Source organism: Puma concolor, chromosome E4 (assembly GCF_028749965.1).
Source record: "Puma concolor isolate L17-30 chromosome E4, mPumCon1.1.hap2, whole genome shotgun sequence".
In the NCBI taxonomy this organism is placed as follows: Eukaryota; Metazoa; Chordata; class Mammalia; order Carnivora; family Felidae; genus Puma; species Puma concolor.
Window position 1 is genome coordinate 21942722 of NC_141683.1, and position 20673 is coordinate 21963394.

General features: G+C 39.8%; 1 long non-coding RNA gene across 9 annotated transcripts in view; it reads left to right on the forward strand.

The window, feature by feature from the left end:
- The window catches only part of LOC147572492 (uncharacterized), a 165512-nt gene that overhangs the window by 17990 nt on the left and 126849 nt on the right, over positions 1 to 20673 (forward strand). For 8 of the 9 annotated variants that reach the window (XR_015246101.1, XR_015246104.1, XR_015246096.1 and 5 more), the window contains exon 2: positions 7839 to 7922. This is a non-coding gene — a long non-coding RNA (uncharacterized LOC147572492). Of the gene's footprint in view, positions 1 to 6874; positions 7037 to 7838; positions 7923 to 20673 lie in introns of those variants that run through there. The other variant, XR_015246100.1, reaches the window with a different exon arrangement.

Sequence of the window (20673 nt, forward strand, 5' to 3'; positions counted from 1 at the left end):
TTACCAATTAAGTTTTCTTATCAGTTTATGGCTCCAGTGGCTTTTGTTCCAGGTAAGCTGGTGTTGATTGTTATTCTCTATATTTGCCTGTGTCTTCAGATTTCAGGATGATCATTCCCTGTTACCTCATTTCTTCAATTGATTTAAGAAAAGTGATCTGCAGTTTGTTCAGCTTTTTCTCTTGTAAAGACAGAAGTGATAGTTTCCAAACTCTTTTCATGTTGGAACTGAAATTAGAAGTCCTTTATTGCATTTAAAAATACATCATGCAGAGGCGTCTGGGAGGCTCAGTAGGTTAAACGTCCGACTTCAGTTCAGGTCATGATCTCCCAGTTCATGGGTTCGAGCCCTGCATCAGGCTCTGCACTGACAGCTCAGAGCCTGGAGTCTGTTTTGGATCCTGTGTCTCCCTCTCTCTCTGCCCCTCCCCGACTCATGTGCTTGTACTCTCTCTATCTCTCTCTCAAAAATAAAAAGACATTAAAAAAATTTAAGAATACATTAGGCAAAGGCTTTTTTTTCTCCATGGTATAACCATTTTAGTTAAGGTGTATAGTAATGGGAATTATTAAAAGAGCAAATGGGCTGAAGTGATCTTCAGGAATTGTTACTATCTGTTGAGTTAAAGAGTTTACTTAAAAATAAAACTGGAATTCTTTATTTTCATGAAAAGTATTTTTTGGTCTGAACTCTAGCTATATTTTTGAATAAAATAGTGTCAAATTAAGATAAAAATATCAATACAAACAGCTGATAAGTGTTATATTCCTTATAAATTACCTAGGAGATATGTATATATTTATAATATAGTTCTGTGGATTTTTTTTTGGAAGTTTATTTATTTATTTTGAGAGAGGGAAGGGCAGAGAAAAGAAGAAAGGGAATCCCAAGCAGGCTCTGTGCTGTTAGTACAGAGCCTGATGCAGGGCTCAATCCTACGAACTGTGAGATCATGACCTAAACCAAAATCAAGAGTTGAATACTTAACTGAGTCACCCAGGCGCCCCAGTTCTGTGGATTTTTTTTCTTTAATCAAATGACCCAAGGTTTTGAAGTTCATTTGCCTGGCACTGATTTAAGCACTGTGGATGTACCAGCCTTTAAGTACATTATAATCCAATTGGGAAGCTAAAACTAACACAAAACAGTGAGACACCAAGTGCAACAAACTGAACTGAACAAAGAAATGATAATATCTGTGACTGATTAGAGGTAGGAGATGACGGCTCAAACATGGCTCCAATTTGAAGAGGTATGTGGTTCTGTGAGATATATTTTATTTGCACCATTGCCCACTGGCAGCTCAAAATAGATTTGCAAGTAATGTGTAGCTGGCAAACACTTACCATAGTGAAATACAGCTGCTCCCCTGAGTCCCATGTGTGCCCCCACCTCACAAACCCCATCCATTCCCAACCCTCCCCACAGTCTCCTGGAACTTCCCTGTGATCAGAAACTAACAGATTAACAGCTGATACAACAGGAAGACTCTAGGACTCTGCTCTGGCACCCAAGGTCTTTTGGTTGGTTGATGTTAAAATTTTTGAGTAGAACTTTGTCTCTCTCTCTCTCTCTCTCAACCTCTCTCTCTCTCTCTCTCTATATATATATATGTATATGTGTATATATATATATATATATATACACACACACACACAAATCTATATATATCTATATATATATTTTTTAACTTGTCTAGAAGATGACAATATATACACACAAAAAAAGAAATATTGAGTTTATCATTTAGATGCTGAAGAAACCCAATCAGATGGTTGGAAATTTCCAGTGTCATAGCATAGACAAAGTCTTAAACTAAGTGATAGTGACTGCTAACTTCTCCTTAGAAGGGCAGGTCTCAGAATGCCCAGGAGTGTAGTGATAAAAAGGATAATGTAAAATCATCTCTCTTGAGTGATGTATACTTGGACCTTGTTTATCATTAAGATGTTGTACAATGCTAAGAGAGAGCATTGGTTTCAACTGAAGGGAAAAATCTATTGGATTTTATTTTTCTTGTATTGTGTAAATCAGGGGTCAGCAAACTACAGTCTATAGACCAAATCTAGCCTGCTGCCTCTTTTTGCAAGTAAAGTTTTCCTGAAACACAGCCATGCCCATTTTTTTTACATATTGTCTGTAACTGTTTTTGAGCTATAAAGGAGGAGTTGTGCAGTTACAACAGAGACCATATGGCCTGCAAAGCAACAAACTATTTACTATCTGGTCTTTTACAGAAAAGTTTGGAAACTCCTGGCTTAAATGATGACAACAAACTTTTTAAAGCATCAGACCAAACATGCAACCTGCCCCAGGAAATCTTTAGTAAACAAGTCTTTTCAATTCTTAAGATATTATTTTTGTGAAAGCAACTACCAAAGGTTTAGTTGTCTGTGTTTTGCATTTTTCTCTTATCAAGAAAAGTTGCTATGCATTGCTTTTTTTTAATTTCATTTTTTTTCTTTTTATACCCTTGCTGCTTGAAAATTCTCCTCCCAGACTAGTTAAATAAAATATTGGAATTCAATGTCATGTCCACAGTTCCTTTTAAATTTCCACTGACACTAAAATGCATTTTGTGTTATGACATTTCTCATAAGAGCTAAGTGTTGGAATAGAAGATAAAATATCAGAAGACATCTAATAACCAGTTTTATCTAGCAGAATCCTGAAGTATTCTCCTGAGTTCAGGAGGTGAATGGATATTCTAGATAATGGAGCAACACTTCAGAGATTTTTATTTTTTCCTTCTTCCTTCTAAAATAAGTATTCACTTCATGAGTTTAAATAACCCTATAAGATTCTCTTGAAAGAAATATTTTATTTTAAAAGCTAGAAGCTTTCACTCAATTATACATTAATTTTATTGTTGTCATTTAATAAATGGCGATTTAAAATTAAGAACATTAATACAACTGTGTCCTAGGAAATAATTGAGTTGTAATACAACAGCTCTTTCAAAAAATTAAATTTCCTATCAAATGAGGATCAGTTGGAGTAACCAAATGCATAAGTGCCCTTGATTAATATTTAAGAATCTTTATGAATACATTTGCATTCATATGTATTTTGAAAACACTGTGAAATTAGTTCTGATTTGAAATAAAGATTTGAGGGAGAGTATTTATATGCTTCCACTTTCACCTTATATTACAACAAAAGGTAGGTTTTTCAATCAAATGAGAAACTCAAATTATTAGAACCATGTGATAAGATTTAAATCCACTGATTATTTTGCATATCCACTAAATCTAACTTAATTATAATTTCCTTGAATTTTTAATAAACTGTTATAAGCTCATATCAGATATTTGTTCAATTATTTTAGTGCAGGGAATTCTGGGTGTTATAGAAACAAAACGTGGTTTATGCCACCAAGGAGTTTATAATCTTAGGAAAAAGATTAAAAATATAGATGAAAACAATCATTTACTCATTCAACAAATCTTTAGCCTGTACTTGCTGTGTGATTAGCATTGTCTGTGAGCTAGGCCCGAGGAATGCAGCAGTATACAGAATAATCTTGCTTTCATAAGATGTGATACAGAAAAAGCTGAGTGAAAAAAGCCCTAGAAGTAACAAAACATACTAAGAGAGACTAGAGCAGGAAAAAAATAAAGAATTTTGGCTGTTTAGGATAGGAGTTGAGGTAGAAAAACTTCATGGTAGATGAGGCCAATGAGTTGCATCTAACAGGATGATAGAAGTCAACTCTGAAAGGGCATTCTGGGAACTGAGGGGAGAATGGGTCATGGTGCAGAACTCAGAAATTTGTATGTGGTATGTGTAAAGAATAGCCATTATATTAATCACGTTGGCAACTTTGTTTTCCCGTTTCTAATAAAGTTAAATACCTCCTTCACCATGTAGCAATTCCACTTCTAGGTGTTTACCCAAGAAAAAGGAATGCATATGTTCACAAAAAGAGTCACAAGAATATTCATATTAGCTGTGTTGGTAATAGTCCAAATTCTCATCAAAAGGAGAATGGATAAACTATGTTATATCTATAATAATAAAAATAAATGAGCTGCTTATACATGCAGCATAAACGCGTGAAATCTTCATAGATGAATCTCATAACATGTTGAGCTAAATAAGTCAGACAAAAGAGTATACACTGAATGATTTCATTCAAATGAAGTTCTGGAATAGACAAAATGAATCTATGATGATAGAAATGAGAGTAGTTTTTGCCTCAAGGTATGGGAGTAATTTGTCTGGAAAGGGGGCGTGAGAGAACTTCCAGGTGATGGAATTTTTCTAGCTCTTTATCTGGATGATGGTTATATGAGTGTACACATTCATCGAAATTCATGGAACATTTGCACATTTCACTGCATGTAAATTTTACCTCAGTAAAGTACTGCTAGTATGAGAACAGACTAGTTCAACAGTGATGAGAGTACCCAACACATGGCAACCTAGTGATTTTCATATAATAGCAAAAATTTTAATAAAGAGGATGAAAGTAGTTGTTTATTCCAACTGGTCTTGTTTTATACAATCAAAGTAAGAGGCAAGATTAGCTACTGAAAGAAGTGAGGGTTTAAGGAGAGAGAAAAGTTAGGAAGAACTGAATATGGAAGGGAATTATGACACACTGATAAGATCAGCTAGTGTATTTCTTAACGGGGTTTTAATGTCATTGCCAACAGTCATGTAGCCTGATACACTCAGTTGATTAGATCGTGGGGAAATGAGCCCATCTCTGCAAAGACTTGAAAAAAAAACAAATTGAGCAGATTAACAAATAAATAAATCATGGACTATTTGACAACAACTTCTTATGTCCACTCTTAATGTTCTACCTGGATATAAATTAGGTTTCATTGCATCTGGTGCCTCTTCTTAATTAATTATGGTGTGGAGTTGTGTCTTATTTCTACTTATTGTATTTCATTCTGTGTCTCATTTTTCAGCTGGTTTCAAAGAAGAGAGTGGAGCAGAAATGATCCTGCTCCTCGGCTTTTAATTGGAAGTCTCCAGAAATACTTTTTCATATTAGCATTTTCTCAGTGCAGGGTGTAGAAGCATGTTGGAGATATTTGTGATATTAACTCATGCTTAGCGTTGCTTATAAAAGATGTTCCTGATAAGTTCTTTAAAATGCCTAGGAGACACCTGGAATGCAGGCTTTGGAGCTGGCCTGATCTATGTGGCCTTCAGAAAATTCTCTTTGTTTCAACTTCCTTGTATGTAAAATGGATATATCTAATAATTACCTGGAGGGTTGCTTTGAAAATTACAACTGATGTATTTAAGGTGGCTATCAGAGTACCTGGAACAATGGTAGGAACACAGCAAATATCAACTATAATTGTTAATTGGTGAGTTTGTTGAGGTCTTTTTACAACTACAAAGCTAGACTATTATGCCTACACTCTATAGTCCTTCAATTTGATTTGGCTTTGGAGATAACTGAAGAGTTAATTTAGTATTTATTATATTTTTTAACGGTACTAAATACATTGTCCTCTTTTTTGACCAGAGAAAGTTACATAATCTAAATCAAGAGTCAGCAAACTTTTTCCATATAGGGCCGGGTAGTAAATATTTTTGGCTTCAAGTATCATGTAGGTTCTGTGGCATGTACTCATCTCTGTCATTGTAGTGAGAAAGCAGCCACAGAATGTACACAAGAGGGTGGCTACATTCAGTGAGACTTCGTTTACCAAAGTAGAAGGCAAGATTTGGGACACAAGTCGCATTTTGATGTTCTGAATTCTGGTAGATTCCATATTACATGGCATTTGTTACTCTTTTGCCTAATAATGATTACTTCCAATGATTTTATTTTATGGAGGAGGCTGCTTATACTTTTTGATGGTGTTTCAAACATGGAGTTATTTTTAATGGTCCTGGAGATGTTGTATATATTCCACCCCCTCCCAGTTTTGTGGTGATCAAACATGGAATTTTTAACATTTTGAAAATGTTTACAAAAATATCCCTTACAGATAATTCACTTAAGTAACTCAAAGAAATAATATACAGGAAAAAATCAGTCATGACATAATAGGGAACAGCTCCTCCTACCTCCATCTAAAATATAACAGTTTGTAAATCAGACCCACAGAAAAAAGTTGTGTATCTGTGTAAAATATTGTTTAAAAGTTTAACATACATGAGGTTTTAGGATTTTTCTCTCGTTAAGGACTATTTTCAAGGAAGTTACTTTTCAAGTAGATTTTGATTCCTAATTGTATTTGGGTCAACCTGAGTCATGAGAATGGAATAAGCCTGGTACCAGACTAGGTGAGGAGAGACCATTCACAGAGCCCTCTGAACAGTCTTGCCTGGCATCCTTGTGCTTGAACTTGAGAAATTCAAGTAGGAATTCAACAGGGAATACTTACTGAATGTATTACAGGATAGACAATCACCAAGAGATACATTTATATGGTGAGGGGGAAAATCAACATGCAGATACGTAAATGTCTCTCAGGCCATTGCTAGCCTGTTCCCAACCCCTGATTCTCTTAACAATTTATCCCTCAGATAGTGATGCTTGCAATATTGCTTCTGAAGAATTCACCTTGTGTGTTTCCTTTTCATCACAGGAAAATGGAAATGAACCAAGGAGATTTATGTTTGGGTTGGACTGTGTGGATTGTAGATTGTAGGTTTTTATAAAACCTACCACTGTCACTGTACCTTAGAATAGACTGTGGTGTAAAACTGGAATCCAAGAAGAGAGGAAGTCCTGGGTTTCTCAGATTTATTTAGTTGAAGTGTCATTTGTATGTTTTAATATAGAGTTTTACTCTTTGAATAGATGTGTTTTTAAAATTTCTTTTTTTTTTTACATTTTATTTATTCAAAAAAATTTTTTGTTTACATTTATTTATTTTTGAGAGACAGAGAGAGACAGTGTGAGCAGGGGAGGGGCAGAGAGAGAGAGTGAGACACAGAATCAGAAGCAGGCTCCAGGCTCCGAGCTGTCAGCACAGAGCCTGATGCGGGGCTTGAACCCATGAACCGTGAGATCATGACCTGAGCTGAAGTTGGAAGCTCAACCAACTGAGCCACCCAGGTGCCCCTACATTTTACTTATTTTTGAGAGAAAGAGAGAGACAGAGCACAAGTGGGAGAGAGGCAGAGAGAGAGAGGAAGACGCAGAATCCAAAGCAGGCTCCAGGCTCTGAGCTGTCAGCACAGAGCCCGATGTGGGGCTTAAACTCACAAACCGTGAAATCATGACCTGAGCTGAAGTCAGACGCTTAACCAAATGAGCCACTCAGGCGTCCCTGAATAGATGTGTTTTTGATACTATTTTGGTAACTTCTATAGTGCTGTCCACATAGTAGATTCTCACTAAACACTTAAGAACTTCCCAGCTGAATAATCTGTAGAGTTATACTATTCATACTTCTAGTAGGCCTATGTGGCCTTATGCTTACTCAGTATACTATCACTGTTAGATTTTAACATATGTCAGGAAGAGATCAAAACTACTATATATAACATGGTCCTATATTTTCTTGTTCAAACATATCTGTGTGGCAACAACCATCGAAGTCTTTTGCAAACGTAACATAACAGCCACGAGAACAGTTTTGAGTGTGTGTTCAGCTTTCAAGAAGAACATAGTTTATTTCTATGTCTAATAAAATGACAGTGTCATCACTCAAAATGCAAAGCATCGATGAGGAGAATTTTCATTACTTAATTCTGACAGACAAGAAAATGTGGTTAGTGATTTATAATTAATGGGAATTGAGACAGCGTCTTGTCATCCCTGAGTTAGTATTAGTAGAGTAAGGGAGAGCAGGCACATGTTTCCTAAATGGGATCAGTTCTTTCATTTAATATTTGCGTGCGTTTTTATGTACCAGGAACTACCCGAGTTGCTGGAGATGCTGTTTTGGACAAGATAGAAAAGCGAGCCCCTGGTCCTCTTGGAGCCCACATCCTTACAGGTGAGACAGTGGCTACCTGGGCTAGAGGAATCCATGATATCCTGCAATAAGGGACATTTAAGTGAGAACACAAATTTAAAATTTCAGAAAAAAAAAAAGAGATCTGATGACATTGTCAGAAATTCACAACGAGAGCATAAATCAAGAGCATTAGGCTTTGTGTATATAAATGCTAAGGGATTCCTACATGCTGGGCACTTTGCTGAGTGTTTTATATTCATTAGCTCATTTACGCTTTACAACAGAGCTCTACAGTATGTCTGGTAATCTATACTTTGCAGATGAAAAAAGGCTGTGAGAAGCTGAGTAATTCACTCAAATAACAGCCAATACATGGAAGAGCCAGGACTGGAAGTGAATCCGTCTGTCCCCAGCTGTGGTCAGGAGCAGTATGCAGACAGGGAGGCATGTAAACAAGTAAATGCCTCCATCTCAGAATTAGTCTGTTGAGCTCAGAATCTGAAGAGGGCACGTATAAAACTAGAAGGGGTAAGAAATTAAGGACCAATATCTAGAAGAGGCATAGACTTTTAAAGGCATCCTGACCTGAAAATCCTCTAAGAAAGACTAATAAATAGAATAACCTGAAGTTTATGGCAAAGGTTAGAATGTTCAGGTACCACTAGAATGTCACTTCTCTAGAGAGTAGGCTTGATGAGGGCAGGGATTTAATCAGTGCTGTGTCCACCTAGAATGGGGCCAGGGTGCGGCAGGCATGCAGAGTCAGCCGTGCAATCCAGCTTCAACACAGCCCCCAGAACCAGGAGTTCTTTCCTGATGGCCTGTGGACCAGATGGAGAAATGTGATTCGACAACTACAATGACAGTGATTAGATTAATGCATTTATATAAAAATGGATGAAGTTCTCTAGATTTGTCCCATCGGGACCTCTTAGCCTTCCAATCGTCAATTTTTCACAAGTGTTTTCCATAAAGAAACACAGAAATTCGTGGCAGCTTCTTGCTTACCCTGGAATTTAGTGTATAGAACATAGCTTGAGATGAGAGGTAAAGGGCACTGTTAGGCTTTGTATATCCCTCCACTCTCCGGCTGCTTATAAAGAATCATTTGCAGGGGCGCCTGTGTGGCTTAGTCGGTTAAGCATCTGACTTCGGCTCAGGTCATGATCTCACGGTTTGTGAGTTTGAGCCCCGCGTCGGGCTCTGTGCTGACAGCTCGGAGCCTGGAGCCTGCTTCGGATTCTGTGTCTCCCTCTGTCTCTCTGGCCCTCCCCTGCTCACGATCTGGCTCTCTCTGTCTCTCAAAAATAAATAAACGTTGGAAAAAAAATTTTTTTAAAAAGAATCATTTGCTGCAATGGGATAAAAATATAGAAGGCATGCTTATAAAATATGTGGGTGACCCACTCGAGAGACAGACGAACCTGATATTATGTTGAATAAATGAGGAATCAAAACAATCATGATAGCCAAGCAGATTGGCTTGAAACCAACAAAGATTTTTGAAAATAGAAGATGGAGAAAATGTATTTTGATGGTATATTATTATGTAAAATATCTTTGGGATTTAGTTGACTATAAACTGCTTAAGAGCCTATTAATAGGGACTGGCTGTTTAAATTAATATATATATATATATATATATATATTTTTTTTTTTTTCAACGTTTATTTATTTTTGGGACAGAGAGAGACAGAGCATGAACGGGGGAGGGGCAGAGAGAGAGGGAGACACAGAATCAGAAACAGGCTCCAGGCTCTGAGCCATCAGCCCAGAGCCTGACGCGGGGCTCGAACTCACGGACCGCGAGATCGTGACCTGGCTGAAGTCGGACGCTTAACCGACTGCGCCACCCCGGCGCCCCTGTATATATTTTAACTAAAAAAAGCAAAAGAGATAGATCAGTGTAGGTAATAGACTCATTATACTAGATGCCAGAAGGATCGCATTCTTGGTATTGTTTCCCTGTCAAGGTGTTCGGCTTGAGAGGAACATTTACACACCAAAAGGACATAAACCCTAGCCTGTATGGAAGTCTAGCTGTAGGTTAGGTCTTTGTCCTATCTTACCTGGATTATTCCAATTTTTTTTAAGTTTATTTATTTATTTTGAGAGAGAGCAAGTAGGACAGGGGCAGAGAGGAAGGGGAGAGAGAGAATCCCAAGTAGGCTCTGTACCATCAGCACAGAGTCTGATTCAGGGTTTGAACTCATGAACTGTGAGATCATGACCTGAGCCTAAATCAAGAGTCAGATGCTTAACCGACTGAGCCACCCAGGTGTCCCTAGATTATTCCAGTCTTATTCCCATTTCCCTGTCTAAAGTTTTGCTTTCTTCAATCCATTAAAAAAAAAAAAAAAAAAAAAAAAAAAAAAAGACTTCATTTTGTAAAACAGTTTTAGGTTCACAGCAAAACTGCACAGAAAATATAGAGTTCCCATATACTCCCTTCCCCCACGCAAGTACACCCTCTCCCCCTATCGACATCCTCACTAGAGTAGCACATTTGTTACAAATGATGAAGCAATGCTGACACATTCTTTTCATACAAAGTTCGTAGTTTATGTTAGGGTTTGCTCTTGGTGTTGTACATCCTATGGATTTTGACAAATGGATAATGACAGTGTATCCACCATTATAGTATCATACAGAAAGTTTGTCATACTAAAAATCCTCTGTGCTCCATCTATTCATCTCTCCTTCCTCCAAAGTCCTGGCAACCACTGATCTTTTTACCATCTCCATAAGTTTGCCTTTTCCAGAGCCTTCCATTTTTCACACCGTGGCCAGAGTGTGATCTGAGATGATAATCCTCACTGTCTTCACTGACTTGGCTCTTCATTGTTTTCAGGGTCGAGTATAAACACTATATTGATCTGGCAGTGAACTGGGTGCTCAGGTTCCTTCCTTCCGTGAAGATTGTTCTGTGTGTGTGTGTAGACTGATCAATAAATTGTGAAATGAACAGATAATAAGAGGAGTTCATGTAGCAGTAAGTGCCACAAAGATGATAAAACAGTAATGGGATAGAGAGAGTGTGCAACATGGGAGACATCTCTGAGGTGGCCAGAAATGGGCTGAAAGTGAACAATGGGGAGTTGGCCAGGAGAAGATCTTGGGGATGAGCCTTCTGGGCACAGGGAACAGCCAAGTGCAAAGGTTCTAGGGAGGTGTCAGTCTGGGCCAATATTCTGGAGAGTGATCTCTAGGAGGGATAGTTTGATGAGAATCTTGAATAGCATCTATGGATGAGGGAAAAGGGACCAGTATATACTGAGGCTTTTATCTATGTAATTCATTTTAATTTTGAAGAGATTAGAAATTATCCCTTTTTACCAGATGAGAAGAAAAGAAGTTCCTAGAAGTTAAATAACTTGTCCAGGTTTTCCCAGCCAGCAGCGGTAGAATGGAGTCTGAATTGTTATGTCTGATTTTAGATTCACTTCCCACTTTAGGTAATTTTCTTGGTGAAAGAATTCAGGATGTTTATCTCTGCTGAAGAGCTTATCCGTGAATGTCCTTTATTCATTTTTTTATTTGCATAGTAGTTATCTCTTTCTGTATGTGTGATATCATTCTGCTTAAGAAAGTAAACTACAAGGAGTCATGAACCATTTCAATCTTACATTCCCCACTGTACTTAGTCATGTTTAAATATAAACACATCAGGATTGAGTTTCAGTGATAAATAAAGGAGTTAATGTGCCTCTCAGCAGAACCTCCCTTATGATAAGGGCACAGTGTAGGAGTTGAGAGATAATGGCTCATTATATGTAATCCTAGAGTTTATATTCCAGTTTTCCTTGTTGATGATGCCAAGGAATGTAGCAGTATATGTCAAACAGAACAGAACACTTACATTTGAAAAAAGAGATTTCCATTTTCCTTAGGGAAAATGACCCCACTTACATTTTTTAAATGAAAAAAAAAAAAACATAGGATATACTGAGATATGGTGGCTCAACTGTAAGATATATATACAGACATGGTGGTCTGTCAGTTTATCTCAATATAAAAGCACACAAAAAAGGATGTGCTAAAGACTACCCCACCTCATAAACTTCTGATATTGCGATCACCGTGGCAAGGGAAGAATTAAAAATCAAAGTTGGGGGGCGCCTGGGTGGCTCATTCGGTTGAGCATCTGACTTCGGCTCAGGTCATGATCTCATGGTCTGTGAGTTCGAGCCCCGCGTCGGGCTCTGTGCTGACAGCTCAGAGCCTGGAACCTGCTTCGGATTCTGTGTCTCCCTCTCTCTCTGCCCCTCCCCTGTTCATGCTCTGTCTCTCTCTGTCTCAAAATAAATAAACATTAAAAAAATAATAATTAAAAAAAATAAAAAAAAAATCAAAGTTGGAATCTCCAACATTTCCCTTTCCTCAAGAAAATCCTCTATGGAGCTCCCTCATTTGGTAACAATAATTAATATTACTGTTGAGATCTGTGGCTCGAAAATATACTTGGCGCTTGTATGAAAGCTCCAGGTTTCCATCTCTTTAAGTAAAGAATACAGCATCTCTTTCTGGTGGGCAGGAATAATTTAGAATTGTTCTGTATTACGTTTCATTATGGATGATGAGTTTCTGCCTGAGCAGAAGTATCCTGGCTTCCTGTAAAAGTGTCAAGGTAGACTGGGCAGGGGAGGGCAGAAATTTTGACTGTGCATTGGGGAGGTGAGCTTTCTGCATTGAAAGTTTGGTGGCTAGCTTGTGGACTGTGTTATGAGAACATATCATTAAAGGAGCCACAGTAAAAGTACTGTAGGAAAAAGAGTGGTAAAGATTTAAAAGGTAGCCGAGACAATAGGAAGGCTACAAGGCAAAAGGGCAAGACAGGAAATAGCTCAGGCAGCATGGAGGTGTAGACAGGACAGGGAGGATAAAATATGTAAGCCAAGTGCAAGAAGCCGAGTCAAGGGGGTCAAATAGCTATGGAAACTGGTTAGAATCCCCATCGGGATCCTGAAAACAAAGCCAAGAGCAATGGACAGGGGAGCTGGGAGAGAGGGAGGTGGGAGAGAGACTGAAGTCCTGTCAGCAGATGGGAAGTAATGGAAGCACAGGTCAGAGCGGCCTCCAGGATGGAATTGCAGAGCCGGCAACGGAGGATAAGGGCGCGGTGTGCGACCAATTTCAGATTTCTTGTCTCGGAACCTGTTTTGTTCTTGCAAGCAGATCTAGCAACAGAAGCAAACATTTCAATGTAACAATGTGGTTTCAAAGGGCGAGCCTCAAAAAACAAATGGAAGCTTGGCTGTTTCAAAATAGGTCACCCTGTGAACGGTCAGTTTAGCTCTAGCTTATGACCTACCTTGAATTTTTGTTTTTTTTTTTCCCCTTGCCTTTAGCAAGGCCTTTTGCATTTTGTCACATGGTGTATTGTGAGGCTGCAAAGTGCACCGGAGAGCAGACTTTTGATTTGAGTGCTGTAGCTTTTGTTACTTAAAGTAAAGTACCAAGGCATTATTAGTTAGTCAGATTGATAGATCGACTGAATGTTCCAAGAATTGGGAGAGGGGGTGAGGTGGGAAGTGGTTCGCGCTTCGGAGCTGATTGCTCTCAAATAGTTATTTCTTTTCTAGAGGGTTTTTCCCCCCTCTGTGGTAATAACCACAAAACATGCAATCTGTTGGTATCTCATTTCATTACATTGCAGATTTTAAGTGCTCCTGTACTCTCATCTATAAATCACTTATGCTTTTGTATGACATTTACTGTTTCAAATTCAACATAAGTTGCTGCCTGACAGCGTAATTGACAAGCCCACATTATCCTGGCAAATGACTGCAATAGATACTGGCGGCCCCGCTCTGCCATTCCCACGCCCGTGTGTTGCCAATCGCTCAGCTGCTTTGACAGGGAGGTTCCACAAACAACGACAGCAATCACCATTGTTCATATCCAGAAACAAACTTAGGGAGATTCTCCTGTTTGTTCTCGAATAGGCCAAATGCCAATCTGGTGAAAGTAACTTGGCATCTTATTTAACAAGGGGAAAATGATTGTGTGGGACAGATGGGATTTTATTTCAGCAAGACTGGGTTTCATGCTGTTTCGTGGAGCTTTGGATGCATATATTTTGTCGTGTCCAGATGCACCTTCCCTCTTGTTTTTCCACCTTTCCTTACACATAGCATCACACCCAGAGGTGTGCCTTCCCCTCCAGAGCTGGATTCTGCGTTGCCGTGATGGTTTGAGGGTCATTCATTGTGACCCCAGGAGGGGCTGGGGTGGAAGGGTAATAAATATTTTTTCTTCCAAAGAATACAACCTTAGGTTTAGAAGATTTCCAAACATTCTCTTCTTTTCCGGCTATGGCAGGATAACAAAATGTTCTTTTAATAACCAGTGCTAGAGTTGCTCTTATGGAGATACTTGCTAAAAGAGAGAGAGAGATACTTGTTATGTCTGAGGATAATACCACGGAGGCTACTTTAGAGGAGGAAGGGAAAGTTTTAAGGTTTTGATCTGGAAAGTGTGTAACAACAAAATGGTGAACAATGAAATGGCTCTGCCAGAAGAGGTAAGAGCAACTTGAGGAAGAAGAGGAGGTCAGAGATGAGCAGGAGGGAGGTCACAATATGATGGGCTCTTCTCGGGAAGGAGACCTGAGAGAAAAGTAGGTGGAAAAGCAGTCGAAATGCTCCAAGAATTGAATTTACTATTTGACTTTATTGGCAACGATGTGCTGTAGACTCTTCCCATTACTTGAAATTTATACTTAAAATCTGCTCCATATGCCACCTTCTGTTGGTGGCATTTGGGGGCGCGAACAGATCGGAGGTAATGCCCAACGTGAGGTGATACAGTGTGCAAAAAGTGCTCCTGGTACTGTGTGGCAAGATGTTCCAAACATGGGATGAATTGAGACAATACAGAAAGTTTGAGCCGGATGTGACTGAGTGAGAAATAAGCATTTCCGTAGAGAGACGGTAGGGCCACGGGCTTTCCTGAAGCAAGAGAAAATAGGTGTTCCAGTTATTCCATTTGAACACATAGGCAAAGTTATCTTGGTTGACATCTCTGCTTTTCAACTTTACTCCTTGACCCATTGTCATCTATTGTGGTTGAGTTCACATAACAACCCCAGTTCTATTTAATCTTTCTTATGGTTCAAACACATGTGGGGGTAGAGGATACATGAGCACAGGGGTGGGGGAGCTGTTAGTAGGGAGGCGAGGTGAAGAGTAAATCTGGGTGTGCCTGGTAAACTGGGCTGGCAAAGTCTGTTTACCTGAAGGACTAAGCCGCCTCCCGGGGGGTCTGGCTTTCTCCTCATAAAAAAGACTCGGACAGGGGCTCCTGGGTGGCTCAGTCTAAGGTTAAGCATTTGATTTCAGCTCAGGTCATGATCTCACGGCTCCTGGGTGTGAGCCGCGTGTTGGGCTCTGTGCTGACAGCTCAGAGCCTGGAGCCTCCTTCGAATTCTGTGTCTTCCTCTCTCTCTGCTCCTCCCCTGCTTATGCTCTCTTTCTCAAAAATAAATAAACATTAGAAAAAAAGAAAAAAGTAAAAAGAAAAGACTGAGACAAAGTAAATCCAGCAACAGATCCTCAGAGCTGAGGCAAGAGGGGAATTTCAGTGTGTAGTCACATGCCCTGTTTCCCGGGAGCTCCTATCTAGTCTCCAGGAAGAGAGAGGCACTTGTGAGTAAACACATACATTCTAAAAGGTATTAGGGATCAAGGCCAGCTGCTTGGGTAACTCGGAAAAGAATGTAGCATTCAAAGTCAGAGAAAGACGTCCTACTGCCTTCACCTGAGAACCCCACACAGAGGCTCTGTGAGGCTTTCAGGGCATTTGTTTTCATGCACATAATGTTTTTGTATCCTTCTTCCTGTTTCTCCCTAACCAACCTGAGCACCTGTAACATAGAGCTTAGAGCTTGCATAAAGCTTTGCTAAATGCCAGAAGGCAAGGCATAACCTTTCCACACTGACCCTCCTGCTATAACAACAGTGAAGTTTTCTCTTTCCTCATCTATGTTCTTGGTAGTCCTACTGATGGAACCTGGGCACGTGGCTGAAGAATTCAATGCTGTCTTTGAGGAACTTACTACCTATGCCTCCTGAAGTCCACAGGCCTCTCCCTTCTCTAAGACCCAGACATCATTATTTTCCTGCTGTACCCACATCTACCACCGGATCTGCACTGAACCTTCTTTTGTGGGTCCTGCCTGACAGCAAGCTTCCCCATTTTAAGCCCTTTGTGGCTTAAGTTGAAGCTATTTATTTACTGTGTCACTGGGCCCTCTGGGTTCTGCTCACCTATCATACCTCCAATGAGTCTTTCTTCTGGTTTGGGGCTCTGGACAATGGATTTTACTCTCCTACGGAGAGCACACTTCTGTTGGGTCTCCTACTCTCCACCCCCCCCCCCCCCCCCGGCCCCCGCCTCTCCCATTCTCCCTCTAATGTCCTTTTTGTCTTGCTCTTGATCTTAACATGATTCTGGTAGATGAGTTCTATTTTAATCAAGAAGTATTTTGAGTCTTGGTTACCTATTCTGGACGGACTCCTTCTGTGTTTTGTCAAGCCTCATCTTGGAACTCTTAATAGAACTAAAATTAATGTTTAGTTCCCCCAAATCTTGATCTTTGTGTTCTTTTGCCTTCCAAAACAACTGGCCTGATGTTGCCATTTCTCCATGAGGAGGTTGCAGTAAAAAGCTGGACCCCAGAGAATCCCACCTGCTTTGCTCAAGGACAATAATCCATTTAAGCTCAATACATGTTTGTTGACAAAGTAATTAAAATCAAGCTATGGAAAAATAATTAATGGCATAAAAATACTCATTATATATTGTTAGATTAAAATAAAGTAGCTTACAAAGGTAGATGTAGAGTATATGCATAAATAGAAAACAAAGGTATACATATACAATACCAAGATTTTAACAGTGGCTCTCTGATTAAGAGAATTATGATCAACTTTTATTTTCTTCTTTTGGCTAATATATTGTTTAGAGTTCCCATATTGAAGTATTATTATTATTTTTTTTTTTTTTTTAAATTTTTTTTTTTTCAACGTTTATTTATTTTTGGGACAGAGAGAGACAGAGCATGAACGGGCGAGGGGCAGAGAGAGAGGGAGACACAGAATCGGAAACAGGCTCCAGGCTCTGAGCCATCAGCCCAGAGCCCGACGCGGGGCTCGAACTCACGGACCGTGAGATCGTGACCTGGTTGAAGTCGGACGCTTAACCGACTGCGCCACCCAGGCGCCCCTTGAAGTATTATTTTTATTAAAGGAAGAAAAGCTTTTATATAAGCGGTAACATCCAAACATGCCTAAAACCCCACATTTACATTTATCACATCTTGCTTTATGTTTCCTTGCTTAACTCACGGTCACTTCTTGGAGAAAGGCAGTTCTTGTGATGTCAAAATTCAGGCATACCACGTTAAAGGGGCATTGGCCATTTCCCAAATGACTTGTGGGGTGACCTGAACCAGTAGGGTTGGGGAAGTGAGATAAGGGGTTGATGTGATTTTAGAGGGTCAGAACCTAATCTAGGGAGTAGGAAACTGACCTAAAAGGGAGAGACATTTGCACAAACCACCAGACTTATTTTTTTCTAAGGAAATGGCACTTATTTTAAGCACCTAACCCACATTGATTAAGCATGCACTGAGTACTAGGAACTATTCGGGTGTCTGGTCCCTCCCTGTTGTTCTGAAACTTACATTTCAGCGGAATAGACAGAATGTGCAAGTACATAGTAATAAGTGCTATGAAGAAAATAGAAGGGGATCTCTGAGCTAGGAAGTCAGGAAGAAACTCAGTGAGTGACATTTGAGAAGTGACACAAATGATGTGAAAGAATAAGGCATGTGAAGATCTCAGAGAAGATTGTTTCAGGAAGGAACACTGCAAGTGCAAAGGTCCTGAGGCATGAATTAGTTTCACCTGTTAGAGGGAAAGCAGAAAGGCTGGTCCATTGAGCAGGTGGCAGAATGGTAGGAGGTTAGAGAGGGAAGTAGTCAGGGACTGGCTCAGGAAATGCCTGATAAGTCTTGCCGAGTAGTTTGCTTTTTTCCCCCCTAAATGTGATGGGTAGCAATGGGATAGCTTTATGCAAAGGAGTGATAAACCAACTTACGTCTACAGAAAAAAGGTTAGTCTGACTGCTGTGATTACTATCCTATTTTCTAACTTGCCAAAACTTCCTAGACTTAGGGAAGGGAAGAGCCAAAGAAAGTCTCTATCATTCTGTGGAAACTCTACCTACCTGTACTCAGCTATGAGAAATTTAAATTTTTATCCACCCTGTCTAGGGGTTTTCTTACCCTGAGGTAAGGTGGTTCTACAAAGCTAGGCCCTGCCAGAGCAATTTCAGAAATGGAATCTCTCTCTCTCTTTTTTTATTAAAAAAATTTTTTTTTAATGTTTATCTTTTTTATTTTTGAGACAGAGAAAGAGCATGAACGGGGGAGGGTCAGAGAGAGGGTGACACAGAATCTGACGCAGGCTGCAGGCCCTGAGCTGTCAGCACAGAGCCGGACATGGGGCTTGAACCCACGAACTGTGAGATCATGACCTGAGCCAAAGTCGGACGCTCAACCGACTGAGCCACCCAGGTGCCCCATCTCTCCGCCCACCCCCCCCCCCCGAGTGGTATATGACAGTCAGTGTGTAAAAGTACCTCTGAGGATGCTCTATGGATTTTCTCCCACTTGATCATAGTTTAAGACTCAGTATATAACAATATCATCGTAAGGGAAAAAAAACAGATCTATTGGGAGGAAGTTATTATTGCAAAACTATACAACATTTGTGCCTGGGTGGTTCAGTCGGTTAAGCATCTGATTCCAGATTTCAGCTCAGGTCTTGATCTCAGGGTCATGAGTTCAAGCCCGTTGAACCAGGCTCCACACAGGCTGTGAAGCCTACTTGAAAAGAAAAAAGAAAAGAAAAGAAAAGAAAAGAAAAGAAAAGAAAAGAAAAGAAAAGAAAAGAACAGAACTATACCACAGAGTTGGGTAATAAAACAGTCTCTATTTTCATAAATTCATTAGTGAGTTTCAGGCTTCTCAGAAAGAAAGTACACAGATTTGAGGGGAACTAGATTCTAGGAAGTATACTGTTATTATCTCTATTTTATTATTTTTTTTAAGTTTATGTTGAGAGAGACAGAGATAGTGTGAGAGGGAGAGGGGCAGAGAGAGGGGCGGGAGATAGAGAATTCCTAGCAGGTTCTGAACTGTCAGCATGGAGCTCAACTCGGAGTTCAGACTCAGGAAACTGTGAGATCATGACCTGAGGCGATACCAAGAGTTGGACGCTCAACCCACTGAGCCACGTAGGCGCCCTTGCCTGAATTTTTCAATTTGTTTTCCTTATGAATAAGATCAAGTATTCATAATTGAGCTATTAGCATCTTATATTAGCTAGTTACCTTAATAAACTAGTCTTGTGGTGAGCCTGAGTAGCTCAGTTGGTTGGGTGTCTGACTGCAGCTCAGGTCATGATCTCACAGGGTTCAAGCCCCACGTCAGGCTCTGTGCTGACAGCTCAGAGCCTGGAGCCTGATTCAGATTCTGTGTCTCCCTCTCTCTCTGCCCCTCCCCCATTTGTGCTCTGTCTCTCAAGAATAAATTAACAAATTAAGAAAAATAAAAATAAAAATAAACTAGTCTTGTAATACCTTTACCCTGGTGTCTAATCCTTAGACATTAAGGAAAAAGGTTTAATATATATATAAATATTTATATATATAGAAAAGCTGCTAGCTTAAGCAGGCTATGCTGCAATTTGGGGTTGCTCTTTTTGCATAAAGAATAAAATGAGTCTAGGGAATATTATTCCACTGCCCTTAGAGGTTTATTAAATACCAATTTAAAGATCTGTGACATCTTTAGGAAGTTAAATCTGGTTGTAAAACTTCCCACTCCCACTTTGCTGTGTGAGGTTTAGAACAAAAGCAGCTGACTCTTCTCATCCTTTATATATCAGGGTTTACTAGTCTAGATCAGGATGGGCAAATAGATTTCATTTCATGTTCCAGCCCTTATCCACAGGTTGTGGTTGCTGCAAATGATATATTGCAGAGGACTCTGTGTCTTTGTCCCTGATCCATGGCAGAGAGTACAGGGCTGTGTGAATAACATCCCCCAGCGGCTGAGGAGTCAAGTGGGAGGTGTGGTGCTATGCATTTGCTAGCCCTGACTTAGATCTTACCGAAAATGTGTGTTCTCAGGTTGTGTGCAACTGTGAGTAGATTGTTATTAGGACCATTGCTTGCATTTTAGAAACTAGCCATGGCAATGTGGTGTAGTCCGAGAAACATTGCAGTGACAAATTGAAAACCTTTATTCCAATGTTGAACTAAAGCAGTGATTATAGGCATTCTTTGTCCTGATTTAAAAATTTTTTTTTTTTTTTACATCTGCTGTGGGCTTTTTAAGGTGCTGTGGTAGGCAGAATAATGTCCAATCCTGCCCTCCTCCCCTCCTTCCTCCAAGATGTCTGCATCCTAATTCCTGGAACCTGTGAATATGTTAGGTTACATGGGAAGGGAAATTAAGTTTGATAGTCAGATGACCTTGAGATGAGGAAATTATCCTGGATTATCTGGATAGGCTCACTAAAATCACAGGATCCTTGTCAGAAGAAGAGGGAGGCAGAGGAGACAACAAGAAAGAAGGCAGCATAAGAAAGACTCCTAGGCTCTGTTGCTGGATTTGAAAATGGAGGAAGGGGCCAGGAGCAAGGAACGTGGGTGGCCTCAAAAAGCTGAAAAAGGCAAGGAAAGAAAGTCTCCCCTAGAGCATCCAGAAGGAACAGATCTG